Source organism: Salvelinus sp. IW2-2015, linkage group LG32, assembly GCF_002910315.2.
Source record: "Salvelinus sp. IW2-2015 linkage group LG32, ASM291031v2, whole genome shotgun sequence".
Lineage (NCBI taxonomy): Eukaryota > Metazoa > Chordata > Actinopteri > Salmoniformes > Salmonidae > Salvelinus > Salvelinus sp. IW2-2015.
In genome coordinates this window covers 20,357,999-20,377,783 of record NC_036871.1, presented here as the reverse complement: position 1 = coordinate 20,377,783, position 19,785 = coordinate 20,357,999, and positions in this window count along the sequence as shown.

The window sequence follows — 19,785 nt, the reverse complement described above, 5'->3', positions numbered from 1 at the left end:
CACTTTGGAATATTAATGGACACAAGTGAATGACCCCCCCCCCCCCCCCCCCCTCTCTCTTACAAGCCATTCAACAAAGCCAAACCAGCTCACTAACACAATGTCAAACCAGAACAGATCAGCGGAAGAAGGTAGGGTGTGGACTCTGATATGGTCCAGCCAGGCTAGTCATCTAAAACCCCTGTTAGACCCCTATTAGAAAACTCTTCTCTGTCATACCAGATCAGGAGAGAGAACTGCATCTCCTGATTCTTCAGCAAAGGCACTCCTTATCTCGTGTTTGGACCCTCCTTGTCCAACCCCTGTCCCCACCCCCAGTCCCCCACTAGTCCCTTTTTCTCCAGGGTGCCTGTGAGCCTAACAAACCATCATTTTACCAATTTCCACAGAAAACAGGTGCTGGCACAATGCTGCTTCCTTCTTACTGAAAGGGAAGGTTAGTGAGGTTCATGGGAACCCGGGCGACAATCTCATGGCTGTCCAAGTGTCGTCCCTGGGCCTGGCATAAAAGAAGGCTAATTTGTTGTCGCTGTTTCCCAGGGGGTGGAGCGGGGTGTGGGAAACAGTTTTCAAAACAACCCCTGATATCAATCTCCATGCCTGATAGGTCTGTTTTTGGCAAGTGGTTGTCTATTTTTTTTTCTTCAACTCCGTTGCAATAAAGACAAAAGTGCCATGTCATGACTTCAAGATTGTTTAATTAGCTTCTCATAAGGCCCACATCCCTGTGTGTGTGTTTATCCGTTTTTTTGGGTTTCCAATGAAAGTCTCTGAGATCCTGTGCTTATCTTTAACCCCACCAAAACAGAAAGGGGCGTTGGTCGCTAGAAAGTATTTGTGGCACATTAAAGCAGAAGTGTTAGGAGGGAGTGGGGTAGTGCGCTGCACCTCTTGCACGGCTTAGCAAAATGTTTTGTGAACACAACCCATTTGAACGGTGTAAGCAAAGTATTTAGATTGTGCAAGAACTGTGTCATTCACTTGCAATCCTTGTTAATAGTATTTGTTCTCAATGTGCACTGCCCAATAGAATTGATGGAACTCAATCCAATTTAGAATCAAAGCCAAGGACAGCTGCTGTCACAGGTTTATTTATGCAAACACAAAATATATTCTGAATATACTTTTTCAGTATATCTGAATCGATGGGTACAATAATGAGGTATAGTGGAAAAGGTTGGGGTCAGAAATGGGCATGTTGCAAGCCCACCACTTACCTTCCTTTATTCTCTCCTCTTTTTTTGTGTGTGTGCAGCTGGATCCATCTTTCTCTCCAATCCCCTGGAACAATATTCCCCCTCCTGCACAAAAGTATTTCACAGAAAACAGAGAGACAACCTTTAAAAAGGTGGTCTAATAGTAACAGTAGGCCTCATGGAGACTGACTTACACCCCCACCTTCTCTTCTCTCACAGAACAGTATACCTCCTCGGCCAGATGTTCTGGTCTCATCCTACAGTGAAGGTAAGTTCACACCGCAGGGATAAATAACACACATTTGACTGCGGTGAAGACAGTTTTAGTAGGTTTCATAAGACCCTGGTCATCCAGCTAGTTCCCACAGTGCCATATTTAAAGACGCTTGTTGGGAGGTAACAGCACTTGTATACAGTACCCTAACACACAGACTGTTTGATATACAGTACCCTAACACACAGACTATTTCATATACAGTACCCTAACACACAGACTGTTTGATATACAGTACCCTAACACACAGACTATTTCATATACAGTACCCTAACACACAGACTATTTGATATACAGCACTGATAGTAGTTTACGTGTCTGTTTCAAAGGACCACACTTGAAATGTAATAACACATGAAAGTAAATGTTTTGTTGGATATATTGCCATGCAAAGACCTGACATTTTGCTTTATATAATGCTGTATATCATAAACTCTATGGGCCAGTTCACAGGACAGAGATTAAGCCGATTCCTGGACTAAAAAGCATTCTCAATGGAGATTCTTTATTGAAATAGCTTTTTAGTCCAGGAATGGGCTTAATCTGTGTACGGGAAAACCGTCCCTATATAATTATACACCCAGATGATTTATTTCTTTATTGTCTGATTTTCACAGATATTTGCTTTGCGTACAATAAAATGCACTGCGATAGGGTGGGAGACATGGCATAGGCTAGACATATTATCAAACAAAATGTACAGTTTAAGGACTCTTACCCCTGCCTTGCCCATTAAATAACTGTACACCCCCCCCCCCCCATATACTCACTATTACACATCCCTTTAATGTCCAAGGCCCCTGAGCATTGCACATCATGTTATTGCACAATCCTATAATTTCAATATCCATCATTCCTCTACCTTGCACAACCCTTTTATTTTAAACAGTTAGTTACATTTCACTTTTCACTATTGCACCTTCCTGAATGAGTGAGTCCATCCCTATGCCCCTAATGGCCTCAGTGTTCCTCAGTGTTCAGTCAGAGAGAGCTGTTACTCGACCAGCCTACCCAGAAGACAGAGTGGATGGTCCTGAAAGGACAGGTCAACCTGGCACCAAGCAGTGGTTGGAGTGCACCCACATGCTAAATGAAGTCTCTTTTGATCCCTGGCACAAAGCCTGTGTGAGTGCCCCTAAGGAGAGAGGACCACCTCTCTGTCTGAAAGGCCCTGTGGATACCATGCCATGCCACCCCCCATTAGTCACCCAAGAGGCCTTGTATCTCCTCCTGCTTGGCCACCAGCCTGTATACCACCACCACACACAGACAGAGAAAAGGGAGGGAGTGAAGGGGTGGGGGGAGATAGAAAGAGAGACCCTCTACTGAAACAGAGAGGATGATGGTGGTGGAGGCCCCAACCTTAGCCCAATGATTTACTCCCTGTCTGCCCAACTAGTGCCTGTTGTCCTGTCCTCACCCCTCCAAGCCTTCATAGGTAGTTATGAGCTATTAGGCGGATTTCCAGTGAATATAGTCATACTATTTTATGGTTTGTGTTTAACTGTTAAGTTCTTGATTTGAATCTTATGCCAAGGAAAGTTCTAAATTAAGGATGATATATTTTTGGATGAAAACCTGGTAAGTCCTATATTGTTGGAAAGGTTCTATCAATCAATGCTTCATACGTGGTCTGGTCCAGGATGGTTGGTCCCCCAGATGAATTTTCCAAACATGACCAAGGCTAATGAGCATGTCTATCTCGGGAATAAAAGCCTATAAGTAACTTAAAATAGAAGCAAGGATCCATTTATACAATATAGGTTAGTATGGATAATTCCCAAATGTGTCATCTTGATATAAAAAATAAATAAAAAATGAATAGGTCCAGGACAACAACTTCATGCATGAATCTGGGATTATTAGGAGAATGTGGGAAAAGTGGATAACACTGAGTCTTGTGAGGCATTGAACAGCATCAAACCTGAAAACCCCTGTAGTGTGTAGCTAGAGACATTCAACCAACGATGTGTATAAATCCTGGATGACAAACAGGGGGCGCTGTATTGAAGCCACGGCACAGCCATTTTGGTACTCCTCCATTGTAAAAAAGATTTGGGAAATTATAAAAATGTCTACATTCGTTTTTGCCCAGTATATTAAATTACAGACACCTTAATTCAATCTTTTAAAATATATGATGTAACTATATATTAAAATAAAACATAAAAATACATATAAAAAAATATTAATTAAAGTGTTTTTTTGTTGAGATTACTTATGTCCCCACTACTACATGCAGTGTAATGTAATTTTGTCCTTGAATAATTTTATTGAAATACCAATTCCATTCCTTCCCATGGAGGACTGCTCCTTCTGAGGAGTACCAGTATGGCAGCAAGCGGCTTCAAAGCCTCTCATTACAAAGAATCCGCTATCCAGGGTTTATACACATCATTGCATTCAGCTCATTAACATGTCCCCTCCAAATGTTTTGACTTTACCTGTAGTACTAAGGAATGACCACCATCTGGTGGTAAAGTCAAGTAAGATCTCTTTGTGGAAATTGCCCGTCCATGGTACAAGATTGTTCCTGGAAATCTGCTGGGGAAACAAGGGAGGGCAATTTAGCATGTAACTGGGGATTATACATGTCTTTTAATTCATTTATTTTTCACCAAAAGTTTTACAAAAAAATATTGTCTTTAGAAATATATATATATATATACATACAGTATATTAGATATATATTATTACTATATTTTCCTCTAAGAATGTTTACTTTTCTTATTTTTATATATATATTTTTTTGGGGGGTTAAATGTGTAAATCACACTTTTCATATTTTCCCCTAAAATTGACCAATGTTGTCAACAGGTACACTGTCTAGTACACTGTCCTACAATAACAGAAATCCTCCTGTTGAAACTTAACTGCTGTTTATGACTGGGAAGGAATATTTCAGGGACATGATGTGAATGACCTCATCCCTCCTCTCTCTTCCTTTCAGCCATTCAACCGGCCCAACCAGCTCACTAACACAATGTCAAACAGGACATATCAGTGGAAGAAGGCATGGTCGGACTCTGAGTGTGGCCAGCCAGGCAAGTGCAGTCTGAAAACCCCTGGTTAGACCCATGATTGGAACCCTCTCTCTGTCACACCACGATCAGGGAGATGGAATGCATCTCCTGCTCTCCAGAAAAGTCTTCTCCTTATCTCCGCTCATGTTTGGACCCTCCTTGTCAAACCCCTGCCCCCATCCCCCAATATGTCCCTTTTCTCCTGGTTGCCTGGGCGATGCCTAACAAAGCCATCATTTTACCAATTTCCACAGAAACAGGTGCTGGCACAATGGCTGCTTCCTTCTTAGCTGAAAGGGAAGGTTAGTGAGGTTCATGGGAACCCGGGCGGACAATCTCATGGCTGTCCAAGTGTCGTCCCTGGGCCTGGGCATAAAAGAAGGCTAATTTGTTGTCGCTGTTTTCCCAGGGGGTGGGAGGGGGGTGGTGGGGGAACAGTTTTCAAAACAGACCCCCTGATATCAATCTCCATGCCTGATAGGTCTGTTTTTGGCAAGGGGTGGTGTCTATTTTTTTTTCTTCAACTCCGTTGCAATAGAAGACAAAAGTGGCCATGTCATGACTTCAAGATGTTTTAATTTAGCTTCTCATAGTGCCCACATCCCTGTGTGTGTGTTTTATCCTGTTTTTTTGTGTGTTCCAATGAAAGTCTCTGATATCTGTGCTTATCTTTAACCCCACCAAAACAGAAAGGGGCGTTTGGCGCTAGAAAGTATTTGTGGGCACATTAAGAGTCAGAAGGGTTAGGAGGGGGTGGGTGGTGGCGCTGCACCTCTTGCACGGGCTTAGCAAAATGTTTTGTGGGGACACAACACCATTTGAGGGGTGTAAGCAAAGTATTTAGATTGTGCAAGAACTGTGTCATTCACTTGCAATCTTGTTAATAGTATTTGTCTCAATGTGCACTGCCCAATAGAATTGATGGAACTCAATCCAATTAGAATCAAGCTCAAGGACTGGGCTGTCACAGGTTTATTTATGCAACACAAAATATATTCTGAATATACTTTTTTCAGTATATCTGAATCGATGGGTACAATAATGAGGTATAGTGGAAAGAGGTTGGGTGTCAGAAATGGGCATGTTGCAAGCCCACACTTGACTTTTTGTATGTTTTATTATACCGTCTGGATTCCTCAACACCTCTCAACAATGAGACAGGGTTGTGCTCATCTGCATCTCAAATGGCACACTATTCCCTATATAGTGCACTGCTTATGACCAGAACCCTTTACAATATAGGGAAGAGGTTGCCATTTAGGATGCATCCCGAGCCTGAGGTGCCACTGTGCCAGTCTGTAGGGGTTACGGTTACACCGTCTCTGACCCAGACAAATGTAGCCAGCAGGCAGTAATCCAACAGGTTGGCACTCGGGCTAAATGGAGCAGCACCGTGGAGGGTGGGCTTCAGTCAAAGAAACTAATATCTAATATCCCTAATGATTGACAAGGCAGCTTTGAATCCATTCTAAAATAACATTTGTAGTGTAGAGAGAGACAGCTTGGAGAACTGGCATAGACAATGACCTAAGAAAACATTCCATTGACCTATGAAAACAGTCTTCAATCAATAAATCAAAATCTATAAACACAAATCAATTTCTTAAATACAATACATAATTAGGGTAACGCAATGACAAAACCATGTCATTTGGTTTAATTAATTTGATTGAAATATATTTGTACGTGCGTGTGTGAATTTGTGTGTGGCTGCGTTTTAGGTGACATCCACCCACACAGGCAGGAGATGACGGGGCCATGTTTGCCCAGTTGGGGGTTGCAATGTTTCTGTTTTCGCCCTGATCTCATCTTCTCCAAAGCAGCAAGACCTCCAATAGTCCATTTGAGCCACTGGCTGCAGTGTATTGCAGCCACTAAAACATTCCACAAATGGTATAATAAGACATTGGCACAAGAGGCTTAGGACTGGGGGAGAGAGCAGGGATCGGTGGGCTTGTAAACCACTCTGTAAACATTCCATTGAAAGATGGAAGAATGCAAGCTCATAAGAGCTCTATTCAGTCAGCCGGGATCACTGTCAGTCAGCCGCTCAGAGGAAGGGGGGAGGGAGAACACAAAACACACACGCCCACAGGAACACACAGATAGCTAGCGCACAGCACAGCACACTTGGAGGGAAACAGACAAAGGCACGCACGCTTTATCTCAGGAGCCATGGCTAAAAGGGATGCAAAACACATTTATCAGTACCAGACACACACTGGTGAAGATTGTGTTACCACACACATACACAGATGCCAAAAAATGTCTGTAACCTGTACCAACACACAAGTACATGCATAAACAGAAACACACACAATTTTTTTACACAACTATGGGAAATAAGTAACCCCTAAATAAAGTTAGCTGTAATTGTCTTTATAATTCCATCTAACTTACATCTTCATACAGCTGAATCTCATCTCGTTGCAAGAAACCACTTGTGGTAAAGGATTGTGCTCTATATCCGCTGACTAGTCTTTGGCCTGAGCCTCATGCTCAGCCCTGTAGTTCTCCCCCAAAAATTGACATGCTGTGAATGTTCAACGCCACCTGATGGCGATAAGGAGCTCATGGAGAAATGTAGTTTTGATCCAAGGTGATGTATCACTTCTCCTCCACCAGAGGTCAATGTTTCTCTGTATATCAGCCCCAACAAGCTGACTTCAACACAGATAAAGATGAATAATATTGTAATGATCTGGCTAGATCATAAAGGAACAATTGTCCAGACAGAGGATTAAGTTTACAAATTCCCGTTTTTTTTAACCCAACAGAGGCTACTGTTTGGCCGTAGCCCACGCCAAATAAATCAAGGATACCCGTATAAAACAACCGTGACCATCTCTTGTTAAGACCATGACCATCTCTTGTTAAGACCAGACGTAAGAGAGAGAACAATGGCTAAACATGGTCTTAAACTTGCGATGCTCCACCCCCCGCCAACCCCACCTCAATGTGGAATATAGAAAGGCCTGTGAAATCACATAATGTACAATGAGAGAAATGGTGGAATCAGCAGTGGTCAGATACGTTGCTCATTGACAACTATAGTTCAAGACAGCTGACAGGCATACCTCAGGACTTTCCTGCTGACCATCAGCTGGTATGGTTTCATCATGTGCATTGCCTCACATGGACTCTGACTGACTGACTGAGTGGCTAGTGTGTTTGTTAGTGTGTTGTCCCCCCTGTGGTTGCCATAACAAGTCAGATGACCAGGGTATTTCTCAGTAATGAGGAAATCCTCAGTGTCTCACTCAGTTGAATGCCTTCCATCTATTCTAGTCTGACCATGAAGGCTGACATCCAGTTACATCAACCTGTAATCAGGGGCGGACTTAGTGATTTGGAGGCCCCAGGCAGAGGCCAGTCTGAGCCGCCCCCATGCAAGCACAATATTTTTGCTAACTTAACTGTAAAAATGTATTAGCTTTTAATGTGCCATGAACACAACCAGTCATGATTTTTCATCCAATTGTCAAACAAATCTCTTCAAAAAGTAGGTTACCTCTGCACCGTTCATCCCAAAATAATTCCATCATCCGAACAGTGCACTGTGCACCAGCCAACATTCCTTCAATTCACAAGTGGCTGAAACTATCTAAAGCAGGGGTATACAACCTGATAATTAATTGCACTCACCTGTTGTCCCAGGTCTAAATCAATCCCTGATTAGAAGCGAACAATGAAAAAATGCAGTGGAGCTGGCTTTGAGGTCCAGAGTTGAGTTTGAGGGATCTAAAGCATTCGAGTGAGCGAAACAGCGCCCCTATGTCTTACTATAAGCTGCCCATGACATGCCATACTCTTTGGCCAGACCGTATCAGATACACGGCCTAAACACAAATACAGTAGGCTTACATGTCCTCTGCTTCAACAACGATGGAAGTATTATCCTCAGCACCTGTCTTTTTACTAAAGAAATTAGTTAACTTGAACTTTCTGTTCAAATTTAATATTTGTAATTTTTTTGCTCTGAAAGCACCTCCAAATCCTCTTAATTGAAATAAAAGGTTTGCTATCATATTACGTTAAACAATGCACAGGAGCTATGTCAGGGTGGAATAGCCCATTATTATTTTATTTTTTTAACTTTTATTTTTATATTATGAAATATACTTAATGTATATGTATGGAAATACATTATTGATCTATTATAAATGATAATTTGGCTGTATGGATACATTTTGTTGGTCAACAATGTGGCATCATTACCCTGGGTGCAGTGGCCAAGCAAACTCCCCCCTCCCTCCCCATTTCCTTTGCAACTTTGAAGCTTCCCGCAGATTTTGCTGCTGCTGAACCAACCTGCTGAAGCGAGACAGAATGAGTTGTAACTAGTTCCCTAACCACAAAGTCATAAACCCCACATTTTTCTATAAATTCTCTTGTGATTTTAAACTTAACCTTAACAAGAACCTTAACATCACAGACACTGCTAACCTTATAACCTTAATCTTAAATTAAGACCAAAAAGCAAATGTTTGTTTTCATGAATATTTACCTTAGAGCCCATTTTCACTTTGTGGTAGTGCTATCTAGTGGAAAGCGACAAAGTGAGAGCGATGAGCTGAGCATCCCACAACCGTGGGTCGTTTGTCGGAAATCACATTGACTAACATGCTTTGAAGGGCTATAGAAGAATAGGCTGTAAACCTGAATTGTTAGGGAATGTATCAATGAGAAAACAAGACTATAGAAGTCATAAGATTCAGAAGGAGAAGTGGTGAAGAGGGGAGTTGTGATGTCTCTTCTTGTTGTTAGATAGGGTAGCCTATTTATAATGAAAATGAAGAAGTTGTCCATGTGACTCAAGGAATCCCCATCAGATGTTTTGACAAAGCGTAGGCTGGCTACACACAATGCTTGACTTGGACTGAAATAGGTGCCGGTACTGTTTATATTTACAGTTGAAGTCGGAAGTTTACATACACCTTATCCAAATACATTTAAACTCAGTTTTTCACAATTCCTGACATTTAATCAGAGTAAAAATTCCCTGCCTTAGGTCAATTAGGATCACCACTTTATTTTAAGACTGTGAAATGTCAGAATAATATTAGAGAGAATGATTCATTTCAGCTTTTATTTCTTTCATCACATTCCCAGTGGGTAAAAAGTTTACATACACTCAATTAGTATTTGGTAGCAGAGGTCTGAGGTCTTGGCTGATTTCTTTTGATTTTCCCATGATGTCAAGCAAAGAGGCACTGAGTTTGAAAGTAGGCCTTTAAATACATCCACAGATACACCTCTAATTGACTCAAATGATGTCAATTAGCTTATCAGAAGCTTCTAAAGCCATGACATCATTTTCTGGAATTTTTCAAGCTGTTTAAGGGCACAGTCAACTTAGTGTATGTAAACTTCTGACCAACTGGAATCGTGATACAGTGAATTATAAGTGAAATAATCTGTCTGTAAACAATTGTTGGAAAAATTACTTGTGTCATGCACAAAGTACTTGTCCCAACCGACTTGCCAAAACTATAGTTTGTTAACAAGAAATGTGTGGAATGGTTGAAAAACGAGTTTTAATGACTCCAACCTAAGTGTATGTAAAATTCCGACTTCAACTGTAGGTGCAGGTGCTCCACAATACGTTTGAACATATGTTCTATAAGAGGAACTGGAGCTCAAGCAGTAGAAAATGTGAGGTGAGGGGACTCAGCTCCGGTGAGCTCCTGCCCAAGTCAAGCACTGGCTATAGTTGTTCGGTTTCAAGGTTAACAAAACAAACACAAATAAACAATCACAAGATAGAAAAATCCCTATTTTTTTTACCAGGATTAATTTAGGTCGTTGAATGATGATTTGGGTCACGGGAGGACGGTCAATTTCTCATTTGTGTTTCGAGCTGAAAAAGTTTAAGAAAAGTATGTCATACATTGCTGTTGCCGCGTTCACGTACCAGTCGGAACTTGGAAACTCGGAAATGTTCGACATGCTAATTGGTTGAACACGGCACATGTATATGTACTTCCAGTTAGCAACTCGGACATTTCAGAGTTTCCTAGTTTCCGACTAGCACATGCAAGCGGCATAAGTCTTCATTCTGACCGTATCAGTGAAAATATGTATAATAAGTCAGAGTCCAAGACAATACATATTTTTGGGGGGAGTGAATCATTTTGTATTTAGATAGAAACCAAATGTAACAATTATCAATGAAGTACTATAACGCACCATAGCGTTACTAGAGTGAAATAGAATAAAAGTGTTGAGGTTTTCCTATTCTCCAGCAGAGGGCAGCGTCATACCAAAGTATAATGGTCTCATCTTTTTAGGCCCCGCTTCAGTCAAGGCCACATGGGTAATTTCGGAAGAACAAGAAGACAAAATACCCGACCACAACAAAGTTAGGGATTTTTGTTGTCTTCAGAGTGAAAGTAGCTACTAGCTAACCACTTCTACTGAATTTTCTATTTCCTTCTGAACACATCTAGCTGAGTGAGTACAAGACAGCTCTGTACAAACACAGTTTTACCAGCCAGTCTGAACTATTGTTAAATCATAGCTGGATGTCTCATTCAATGCAACATGAAAATGAGCAAGCACCCTAATCTTAATTACACTGGATAGTCCTCAGTATGGAACTAATATAACATACACAAAATGTAGTACTTTAATATTGTGATTTTTAAGGAAAGAAGGAAACATACAATGAAAGTGAGTGATCACTAATTCCTCAAGACTTGTTCTGGTGAAAAGGGGTTGGTGGTTAGAATGGAGTTGGTCATCTGCACATGACCACTAATCACAAGGCATCATTCATCAGGCATCTATTCAACTGTAACTCTTGACAAAGAAACACATTACAGTTGCTGTTGGTAAGCCAGTAACAAGTAAAGTAATCAGAAGTTAAAACTGCAAGGATATGACGCATTCCCAATGCTATGGCAAAGATGGCTACCATACAGGGTTCATACACTGAGTCATCTCTCTCTCTCTCTCTCTCTCCCTCTCTCTCTCTCTCTCTCTCCTAATACAGTATATGAACATGGTCCTGAACTTTCCAACTGAGCTGCTACTGTGTCTGTAATTGACTGCTATTTGTAACATCAGAAATACATTCTCAACATAATTGCATTTCTGCCATTCACACACAGAGAATATTCTATGCACTAGCTATTATGGCCATTGGAGAGAGAGATATGGACAGAAGGGGAAAAATAAAGAGCGATAGAAACAGAAAGTGCAGAGGCCTGTCTAAATGATAATAAATGATACATGATAGGGGCATTCTTCTTACCAAACCAGATGACCTTTGTTTTGGAGGTGTTCAGAACAAGGTTAAGGGTAGAGAAAGCTTGTTGGACACTAAGAAAGCTGAGTTGTAGAGCATTTAACTCAAAAACCCGGGGAGGGGCCAGCTGTGTATAAGAAAGCTATACAATGAATGTACCCCAATTAACATCAATTAAGACATATATTATCATGTTCTCCCACTAGCCTGTTTCTACTCCCTGGTGGCCATAGAAACCCCCAAATACCATATCCCCTAGAATTTCTCCCCCTTGTTAAGATGAGAGAAACCTTCTGGCTTGTTATAGCACCATAATCCCTAAATGACGTCAGATTCTCTCTCGCTCTCTAAATCCGTGTCTCTTTATCTCCCCCTCTGTATCTCTTTATCCCACTCTATTCCATTTCTCTCTCTCCCTCTCCCTCTTTCTTGCTCTCCTTCTTTTTCCTCCATGTTGTTTAATCAGGAGGTGGGTTCTACACTATGGTGGCGTAGATACTCCGAGTTTGAATCAAAGCTGAATCACTCAGAACTAAACACGTAACCGTAGAAGGTTTCCTGACATATTGTTGGTGCTTGGTGAACCATGGGAATGGTGTAGCAGTTCCACATGTACCCAACATGGAGGAATATTGCTCTGTAATGGAAACCAAAACAGAAAGGATGAAAATGTGGCAAAAAATAAACAAAGAAAGTAATCAGATGTGTCATCATGACAATAAATAGTTGCCTGAAAAAAAAATATCCCAAGCAGCATATCAATAATCCTGTACCATACAGTTATTATCCATCTAGCTGATTTACAGAAATATTACAGAGACAAAATCAGGTGAGAAATATTCAACATAATGGAGACAGGCTGTCCTCTATTTGGGGCCCGTCTGGGTCGCAGACATGTGAGCTCAAATAGCAGCAAACTGGAGCAGATTATCCGGAATGTCTGTTAACCTGCAATACCAGAACATTGATGACTTAGTTTTAGTAGGAAATATTTACTCCCTGTCACAACACTGCCTTACAGAGTGCTGTTAATCAAATAAAATGTTATTTGTCACATGCTTCGTAAACATCAGGTGTAGACTATCAGGAAATGGTTACTTACGGGCCCTTCCCAACAATGCAGAGAGAAAAAAATAGAAATAATAGAAAAATAATAACACAATGAATGAGTAACGATACTAGAACTTGGCTATATACACATATATATACATATATAGGTAGGGATAAAGTGACCAGGCAACATAAACAGTAGCTGCAGCATTAGTGCTAAAGGGTCAGTGAAGATAGTCCAGGAAGCTATTGGTTAACTATTTAACTAACTATTTAGCAATCTTATAGCAGTCTATGTCTTGGGTGGCTGGAGTCTTTGACAATTTTTAGGTCCTTCCTCTGACACTGCCTGGTATAGAGGTCCTGGATGGCAGAGAGCTCGGCCACAGGGATGTACTGGGCCCTACACACTACCCTCTGTAGCGCCTTGCGGTCGGATGTCAAGCAGTTGCCATACCAAGCGGTGATGCAGCCAGTCAAGATGCTCTCTATGGTGCAGCTATAGAATTTTTTGAGGATCTGAGGGCCCATGCCAAATCTTTTCAACCTCCTGAGGGGGAAGAGGCGTTGTCATGACTTCTTCACGACTGTGTTGGTGTGTGTGTGGACCATGATAATTCCTTAGTGATGTGGACACTGAGGAACTTGAAGCTCTCGACCCGCTCCACTAATCTCCTGGGAATGACAGTGTCAGATTATCTGACAATGTTTCAAGATCTAAGGGAAATAAGGCCTGTCAGAGAGTGGAGAGCAGATCAAGGAGGCCATTGTGGGGACGTGTATTGGTTTAGGTTTGATTGATGGAGGGTTTTTAAGGCATACTTAGCTGACAGCTGTGCACTGATGTGGCTCAGTCCATAATGAGATTGTGGACTAATGATGTTTGAGATGACGAGTGATCTGGCATCAAAGAGATCAGTCTGGCCTGTTATGTGATTCGGCAGATTCTGAGATGTGATGTGGGGGTTGTGTGTACAGTTACAGTATGAGGGTGTACGCGCATGCACACACTGACACACACAAGGGTGTATACTCATCACACACCACTCTAATACTGAGGCACCACAGTCAAGTATGTAGAGAGAGTGGAGTTGAATTTGCCCCGCCATAAAGCTCCAAGGGTACATCCTACTGTACCTAGTTCTGAATAACACAAAGCACCGTTTTTTTGGTGTTATTGCTATTCTTTTCTCAGTCTTTGCCATATTGCGTCAATGGCCTACTTTTAGGTATAACATTGTTCTATTGTTGTACTTCAAGAGGTGGGGACTTGCACAGTCTCAGTTGTAAATACAATGTGTCTAGGTGCAGCAGCCAGCAACTAAACAAATGCAGGCATGTGCACAGAGGTTTAGGGGTGCTGGAGCACCTGCCTTTTTGCCCTCCTTAGGAAAAAAATTAATACATTTGCTTGCTATTTTTTATTTAAAAAATGTTACTATTACTTTTTATTTTGAGTTTCTTTTCTTTCTTGTAACTTTAAAAGTAACAAATTGCCCATCAAACTAGATCATTTCTCAAACTCCGGAGCGACAGTGGCAGTGCGCTGCTGGATGGTGAGTTTGAAATTAATACCAGGTAGGTACTTTGGAGTTGCTAGCTAGCATGTCATCTCTTGGTCAGGGACAGGGGAGGGGGCAGTTGCAGTTCGACTGTTTGTCAGCAACAGAACAAATTCAAATCAGGTAAAGACTACCCACTGGGCAAAAACTGGTTCAATCAATGTTGTTTCCATGTCATTTTAACCCAAAAATTCTATGCGATGATGTTCAATCAACATGGAAAACTGATTTGATTTTTAAAAAGTAATCATTGTAAATTGTCTTTTTTTCACCCAACTTTTAACCTAAATCCAATGACATGGTGACATTTTATGTTGATTTCATGTTGAATTCACATTAGTTGACAACTCAAGCAAATGTTCATCAAAACTAGACATTGAACTGACGTCTGTGCCCAGTGGGTAGTTAGCTTGTTTTGACAGCAAATAACAAGCTGATTCATCTACTAGCAATGTGTGATGTGTGTTTTTGAGAAATAATTAGGGCCTATGTGTGGGTTATGTCTGGATGTGCAACAACAAACTGTGTGTTATTGACTGACCACAGAGATCAACAGCTGCTCGGCCTTGGAAACCCATTGCCTTGGAAACCCATTGCCTTGGAAACCCATTTCATGAAGCTCCCGACTAACAGTTCTTGTGCTGATGTTGCAACCAAGGACAGACGATTTTTACGTGCTTCAGCACTAGGCGGTTCCGTTCTGTGAGCTTGTATGGCCTACCACTTTGCGGCTGAGCCGTTGTTGCTCCTAGACGTTTCCACTTCACAATAACAGCACTTACAGTTGACAGGGGCAGCTCCAGCAGGGCAGAAATTTGACAAACTGACTTGTTGGAATTTGGCTACAGGAGAAGTAAAAAATATGAATTCAAGGTCTGTCCACGGCCCTGCACAAATGTGTCATGAAAAGCTAAAAGGTTCACTGCAAGACCTGTAGACCTGTACGATTTGTACTTCTTCTTCAGACATAACCCATGTACATAGATGGAAATTAAAGTGGGTGGAAAACGACATTGGTTTAATCACAGGTGTGCCTGTCTGCAGGGGCTAGTGATGCTCTGGATGTGCAACAACAACCTGTGTGTCATTGACTGACCACAGAAATCAACAGCAAGCTGGGGCATACCTCACTGAGACCTCTCATAACACTCATAAAGGAGAAAACAACATTGTGGACGGCAGACCGAGTGGAGTGTACAGATGACCTTCAAAGTAAACAAGACTATATAACAAATACTCAGTGCATTCAAGATGCAGTTTCTGACACTGTTTCTGAATTCTAACTAGGCTTTGTTGACATATATCAAATCAAACTTTATTTGCCACGTGCTGAATACAACAAGTGTAGATTTTACCGTGAAATGCTTACTTACAAGCCCTTACCCAACAGTGCAGTTCAAGAAGAAGAAAATATTTACCAAGTAGGCTATAATAAAAATGTCTAATAATATTAACAATAAGAATAACAATAACGAGGCTATATACAGGGGGCACCGGTACCGAGTCAGTGTGTGGGGGTATATACAGGGGGCACCGGTACCGAGTCAGTGTGTGGGGGTACAGGCTAGTTGATGTAATCTGTACATGTAGGTGGGGGCGAAGTGACYATGCATAGGTAACAAACAAACAGCGAGTAGCAGCAGTGTAYRAGAGGKGGGKGKGGGGGKKAATTGTTCAGCAGTCTAATGGCTTGGGGGTGAAGCTGTTGAGGAGCCTTTTGGTCCTAGACTTGGCGCTCCAGTACCGTTTGCCGTGCGGTAGTAGAGAAAACAGTCTATAACTTGGGTTACTGGAGTCTCTGACCATTTTTTGGGCTTTCCTCTGACACCGCCTATTATATAGGTCCTGGATGGCAGGAAGCTTGGCCCCAGTGATGTACTGGGTCGTTCGCACTACCCTCTGTAGCGCCTTACGGTCAGATGCCGAGCAGTGGCCATACCAGGCGGTGATGCAACTGGTTAGGATGCTCTCGATGGTGCAGCTGTAGAACCTTTTGAGGATCTGGGGGCCCATGCAAAACAAAGGTTTTGTTGTGCCCTCTTCACGACTGTCTTGGTATGTTTGGACCTTGAAAGGGAGAGACTGTATAGATTTACAGTATATATACATTTGCAATCGTGCATGCATTAGGGGTGAGCAACAGTGCAGACAAATATCACTGCTGTTGATTGGTAGCAGTCGAAACTGCTGAAAGAGAGAAAGTCTTGTTTGTCTTCCTCTCCAAGCGAATGTGGTCCAATAGCCTTGAGAGCTTCTGCCTGGTTAGTGTAAGGTTTCATGTTGGTTCTGTCTGATTGCAGTAGTGGCTTGATGACTCTCCCTAAGGTTGGCACTGCCGCAATCCAGCTGCAGTCTGGGCAGATTGATCACTCTATTAGTAGGGTGTGTTCCAACACCCGGCTGGCTTCTCCTCTCCTGTCCTATCAGCCTAGCAGCTAAGAGCCGGAGGACTGGACTGGGCTGGACTAGTTGGGGATGGTGTCTGTGTCTGTGTGTGGGTGAGTGTGTGTGTGTCCTCTAGATCAAATAATACTGCATGAGAAATTAACCCTGGACGTCAGTGTGAGGCAGGTGGCTCATTATGATCCAGGTGAACATGAAATTATAGGTGCCATGACACGTACTAACCTTGCACACATATCATGTAATGATATGTAGTAAAACAGTGTACTAAGCAAGATTATTGGAACTTCAACAGCTCAACAGTTGGCTGTATAGTTCTAAGAAACTCAGTTGTTGTGAGCAGAAACTTTGGTTAAGCTGCTTGTTGCAAAAGCATTAAGTACTCAATGCAACTTGAACAGAGTTACATGTATGTATGAGACAGAGTCCTCCTGCCCTAATGCCATGTCTTTGATACTTACAGCACTGGTTAACAGAGACAGTTACTGTCCAGTGCAATTCACCCTTTTCTATTTGTGAGGTTGTATTTCCAGCTCAGCCCAGAATGGCTGATGTTGAAGTTGCTTTATGTAATTACAAGTTACAACATCTAAAATCTGCGAGCTTGGACACGTTAACACTAAATGACTGTAAAGTAAAGGAGAAATAGAGATATTTGTGCTTTGCGTACCATGTCTTCTCTCTCTACAGTAGGTATCTCAAAGATGCAGTCCGGGATCTTAAGCACTTACAAATTGGAATTCGTAACATACACTACATGACCAAATGTATGTGGTCACCTGCTCGTCGAATATCTCATTCCAAAATTATGGGTATTAATATGGAGTTGGTCGCCCCTTTTCTGCTATAACAGTCTCTACTCTTCTGGGAAGGCTTTCCACTAGATGTTGGAACATTGCTACAGGGACTTGCTTCCATTCAGCCACAAGAGCATTAGTGAGGTCATGTTCTTCCACGCTGATCTCGACAAACCATTTCTGTATGGACCTTTCTTTGTGCACAGGGGTATTGTCATGCTCCCGATGAACAGTTATTGTGCTGATGTTGCTTCCAGAGGTAGTTTGGAACTTGGCAGTGAGTGTTGCAACCGAGGACAGACGATTTTTACGCCTTACAAAGTTGAGCACTCTGCGGTCCCGTTCTGTGAGCTTGTGTGGCCTACCAGTTCATGGCTGAGCTGTTGTTGCTCCAAGACGTTTTCACTTCACAATAACAGCACTTACAGTTGACCGGGGCAACCTTAGCAGGACAGAAATTTGACAAACTGACTTGTTGGAATGGTGCCACGTTAAAAGTCTTTGAGCTCTTCAGTAAGGGCATTCCACTGCTGATATTTGTCTATGGAGATTGCATGGCTGTGTGCTCGATTTTATACACCTGTTAGCAACGGTTTGGCTGAAATAGCCAAATCCACTCATTTGAAGGGGTACTTTTGTATATATTCTGTGCCTTGCTAAAGTATTCATCCCACATGGCATTTTTCCTATTTTGTTGCATTACAACCTGTAATTTAAATTTATTTTTATTTTTATTTCATGTAATGGACATACACAAAATAGTCCAAATTGGTGAAGTGAAATGAAAAAAATTGCGTTAAAAACAATTCCAAAAAATTTAAACCGGAAAACTGGTGTGTGCATATGTATTCGCCCCCTTTGCTATGAAGCCCCTAAATAAGAAACCAATTACCTTCAGAAGTCACATAATTAGCTAAATAAAGTCCACCTATGTGCAATCTAAGTGTCACATGATCTGTCCCATGATGTCAGTATATATACACCTGTTCTGAAAGGCCCCAGAGTCTGCAACACCACTAAGTAAGGGGCACCACCAAGCAAGCAGCACCATGAAGACCAAGGAGCTCTCCAAACAGGTCAGGGACAAAGTTGTGGATAAGTACAGATCAGGGTTGGGTTATAAAAAAATATCCTAAACTTTGAACATCCCACGGAGCACGATTAAATCCATTATTAAAAAATGGAAAGAATATGGCACCACAACAAACCTGCCAAGAGAGGGCCGCCCACCAAAACTCACGGACCAGGCAAGGAGGGCATTAATCAGAGAGGCAACAAAGAGACCAAAGATAACCCTGAAGGAGCTGCAAAGCGCCACAACGGAGATTGGAGTTTCTGTCCATAGGACCACTTTAAGCCGTACACTCCACAGAGCTGGGCTTTACGGAAGAGGGGCCAGAAAAAAAGCCAATGCTTAAAGAAAAAATAAGCAAACATGTGGGAGACTCCCCAAACATATGGAAGAAGGTACTCTGGTCAGATGAGACTAGCTTTTTGGCCATCAAGTACTCTGGTCAGATGAGACTAGCTTTTTGGCCATCAAGGAAAACGCTATGTCTGGTGCAAATCCAACATCTCTCATCACCTCAAGAACACCATCTCCACAGTGAAGCATGGTGGTGGCAGCATCATGCTGTGGGGATGTTTTTCATTTGCAGGGACTGGGAAACTGGTCAGAATTGAAGGAATGATGGATGGCTCTAAATACAGGGAAATTCTTGAGGGAAACCTGTTTCGATCTTCCAGAGATTTAAGACTGGGACACAAGTTCACCTTCCAACAGGACAATGACACTAAGCATACTGCTAAAGCAACACTCAAGTGGTTTAAGGGGGAACATTTACATGTCTTGGAATGGCGTAGTCAAAGCCCAGACCTCAATCCAATTGACAATCTGTGGTATGACTTAAAGATTGCTGTACACCAGCGGAACCCATCCAACTTGAAGGAGCTGGAGCAGTTTTGCCTTGAAGAATGGGCAAAATCCCAGTGGCTAGATGTGCCAAGCTTATAGAGACATAGCCCAAGAGACTTGCAGCTGTAATTGCTGCAACAGGTGGCTCTACAAAGAATTGACTTTGGGGGGGTGAATAGTTATGTTTTCAGTTTTTTGTCTTATTTCTTGTTTGTTTCACAATAAAAAAATATTTTGCATCTTCAAATTGGTAGGCATGTTGTGTAAATCAAATGATACAAACCCCCCAAAAATCTATTTTAATTCCAGGTTGTAG